The sequence below is a fragment of the Eublepharis macularius genome, chromosome 12 (genome assembly GCF_028583425.1).
Source record: "Eublepharis macularius isolate TG4126 chromosome 12, MPM_Emac_v1.0, whole genome shotgun sequence".
Taxonomy (NCBI): domain Eukaryota; kingdom Metazoa; phylum Chordata; class Lepidosauria; order Squamata; family Eublepharidae; genus Eublepharis; species Eublepharis macularius.
The window spans coordinates 78,062,550-78,066,489 of NC_072801.1; positions in this window are offsets into that span (position 1 = coordinate 78,062,550).

Sequence of the window (3,940 nt, forward strand, 5' to 3'; positions counted from 1 at the left end):
ATACTCTCCAGGCTCCACTCCTAAATCTCAAGGAATTTCCTAACCCTAGAACAGGTGACTTGTTAAGCAAAGTAGGCCGTGCACTACAGAGGCAGGCAAAACCGGAACCAAACGCTTGGAATGTATTCAGACCTCAAAAAGCAACAGGAAACATGGTGCCTCTTCAGAATGTCACAGTCTTGTGAGAGGAGATGAATAGGCCTTTAGGTCTGAAGTATGAGGCAGAACCCATTGTCCATATATCCCCCAGAGAGAGTTTTAAAGGCACCTACAATGCCTACTTGGATGAAAACCCATGTGCAAACAACCACCGTATTCTCTCTGAAGGATAGGCCTGTTTTGGGTCTCCACAACAGGCCACAATGGAGATTGCAGGCCAGATTTTGTTTCGGAAAGCACCTTCTGCTCAAAAGCTCCCCAGCTTCCAGTACAAGCAACCTCTGATCCATCCTTCCTTGCAAGGGTTCTGGAGCAATCAGCTGCTTCCAGAAGTGAAGGATGCATGTTAGATGTGAGGCATATATGTTGGAGGTGCTTAGTGATTGCAAAAGGACGTGGGCTGGGTGCACACCACAAGCCATGCCTTGCACCTGAGGATCCCACCATCGTGAGCCCTCGGGTGAAGGAGAGACAGCCGCTTGAAATGCCAGTGGAGCCGAGGTGAGAATTTTTCTGCTTTGTTCCAGAAGAACGGAGAACATTTGAGAAAATTAAAATCGAAGAACTTTTGGATGATTACTAGATTGTTTATGATCGGCTCGTTTTAATGAACGCCCTCATGATTAATGAACTGCCTTATGATCTGTGATTTTTTTTTGTGATTGATTGTCTCATGACTAATAAAATGTTTTGAGATCGATGACACGGCTCACAACTAATGAGTTGCTTTGTGACTATCTGTTATTAATAGTTTTTGTGTCTATTTATTTATTTATTGTGATCCGTTTCTAATTTAGAATATTGTCTCAGCCTTTTGGCTAAGATCAAGTGCATAGAATATTGATAGTATTTGGCTTATGGTTATACTTGATAATACAAATAGAATGAGAACTCGGTCTGAGATGCATCAAGATTATTACGTAACCAAAAAGAATATTAAAGTCCATTTTGGTCCTAAGTATAACAAGGTTGTTAAGAGCGGAAAGAAAGAACAGCTAAGAACAGAGAAGTGCTTAACAAATAAAGTACAAAATAATGTTGCAACCATTTCTAGATTTGGAAATCTAAAGCTTCCGTAAAGTTTTTGAAAAGGCAGTTAAAGGATTTCAGACTAAGATAAAGGAAGCCACCCCTTGTTATTCCTGGGAGCTTCAAGGGCAGGGCAAAGTGCAGACATGACATGGGCTAGATACGATGTCATGTCTGGGTGAAAAAAGCGATGCTCTGGAAACTCTATGATAGCCCAATGTCATTTCCTTCCCCCTCCCATTGCTCTTGTGCGGACCCCAGAAGAAAGGGAGGGAGCAAGGGTGGGAAAATGCCATGCCTGATGATCTGTTGCCTTGCCTGTGCACAACTTTGTGCTTCTGTGGACTTGTTTCTCCCACAGTCTGGTGGTTTCAAATGCAAAGTCAATGTTTTCCAGAAAAATTGGAGGAGGGTCTTTTTTTAAAAAAAAACATTGAGAAAAACACCCTGCTGCAGTCTCTGGGGAAAATGCATGTTGTGTCATTAAGCAATAAACACACTTTGAATGCCTGCTGAATTACGAAGGGATGAAGGGAGCCTGACTCTCAAAAGCTCATGCCCTGGAAATCTTGTGGGTCTTTAAGATGCTATTGGACTAGAATCTTGCTGTATTACTCCCAGTGGCCTCCAGGTGGTGCCGTTACTTTCCTGTGGGTGCTTTCTAAGGTTTTTTTGAGTTTTGTTTTTGTGGTTTGCCGGATATTCCTTTTAGTTACAAGAGCCCTATCCTCCTAACTCCTATCTAAATTTAAGTATCTTTCAGACTTTCTCAAGCCTCTTTTTTATATGGTCCTCTCCCCAAATTTAATTTTTCTCTCGTTCTCTTTTTTCTGGCCATTCGCAGATATAAATTGTTTGTTGTTCAGAACATTTTTATAAAAGAAATTATAACAAAATGGTTCAGGAAGGCGCTTATAAAAGGAACAAAGCTGTGAACTACACAACTATGTATAGGAGGTGTTAACTGCTGTTTGTATTATCCTGCTCTCATTGAATTGTAATAGCAAGTTCTGTTTAATATAGCACGTCTAATGCTTTAAGCGTTGTTTTAGGTTTTTGTAACATCCTACACGTTGCATTGATTTACACTGTGTAAACTGCTTTGAGTCTCGATGGAAAAGGTGTACTATAAAATAAATAAATAAATAAAATTGCACCCTCACAAAAATCTTTGTTGCTTCTCACACTGCTCTGCCAGGTGTGGTGGGAAGACAGGTCAGCGGCAGGGATGCTGTGGTATGTTGCTGCCCCAACACTTTCGCTTGGAACCTCTCGTTTCAATTTGGCTTCTCTCCTTGTGTGAATCGAACCCGCAAATATGTATTTTCAAGCCATTTGTTTCCTTGCACTAAAAATGTTTCCCATTGAATGCATGCAATTGTTAAATGTTATTTTTGCCATCAACTGTGCATAAATGGCATGCAAGGAAACAAAGCATCAGGAATGCCAGTAACAAAAATGGATGGGGAAAAAAGGCCTGTACTAACACTGTAAAAGGCTGCCCCGTGGTTCAGGCAGCCAGCTCAAGGTTGACTCAGCCTTTAATCCTTCTGAGGTCGGTAAAATGAGTACCCAGTTTCCTGGGGGTAAAGTGTAGATGACTGGGGAAGGCAATAGCAAACCACCCCATAAAAAGTCTGCCAAGAAAACGTCATGATGCGACGCCCCCCCCCCCATGGGTCAGTAATGCCTCGGTGCTTGCCCAGGGGACTACCTTTACCTACCAACACTGTACACAAACAGAGAGGAAAGCAGGCGAGCAGCTTCGTCCATCCCTTGGCCAGGGCAATTTGCATAAACTGATGCAAGTCCAACAGCAGAAGTGCTGCAGGACCCATCACCAAGAAAACTGTGCGGCTGACATGGAACCCCAGAAAGAATGGGAGTGAGGGTTCCGTCTCCTATGAGGGTGCAGCTCAGAAAGCGGAGAGGAACTTTGAGGGGGCATCTTTGGGCCCTTCTCGAGAGCAGTTCACAGCTCCTAGGGCACCCCTGCTGACTCGGGCCCTGCGTTTGCTGCTTGCCTGAGGGGCATTGAAGCAGGGAGGGTGAAGCAGCACCATGCTTAGCTGCATTTAGCAGACCACAAGTTTGGCTGCAAAAAAACTGTTATGTTTAATTGTGAAGAGAAGACAAGGAGGGAGGAGAGAGGCTGCCAGCAACACAGGCCCTCGGGAAGAAAATTCCAAATGGCTTCCATCTGTGCCCCACCCCATGGTGTGACCAAATGCAAACATCATGTGAAAAGCAATTGTATGCCCAGCTTACTCCACCACCACCCCTGTAACCTTGGTCCCCTGAAGTCCTTCCTCCAAGTAGCCTTACACAGAAGCAGAGAAGAAGCCCTGAAGCTGTGCCAAGCAGCTCCCAGTGCAGTGACAGACAGAGATGGGAGTGTGGAGAGTGGAGGAAGGAATGTCGATGGAGGAGAAGGAGGGGGAAAGAGTGCTACAGTCCATGCTGTGATTGCGTGGAGGTTTCGAGCCACGAGCCATGTGCATGTGTAGGCGTGAGTATGCCTGCAGGCTCTAGAACAGAAAAAATAGCAGCCTCGCACAAGGACTCCCCAAAAGTTGCCATGTGCAGCAGGAGTTTGGAGGCAAAACTGCTTGTGAAGGAAAGCAGGCCCCTTTGGGCAGAGGAAGCGGCAGGTTGGGAGCTGTTGTGCATGCTGAACTTGCATAACTGAGGCTGAGCCGAGCAGGGGCCCTCCCACTCCACAGCTGCATAAAGCTCCAGCAGCTGCAGGCCA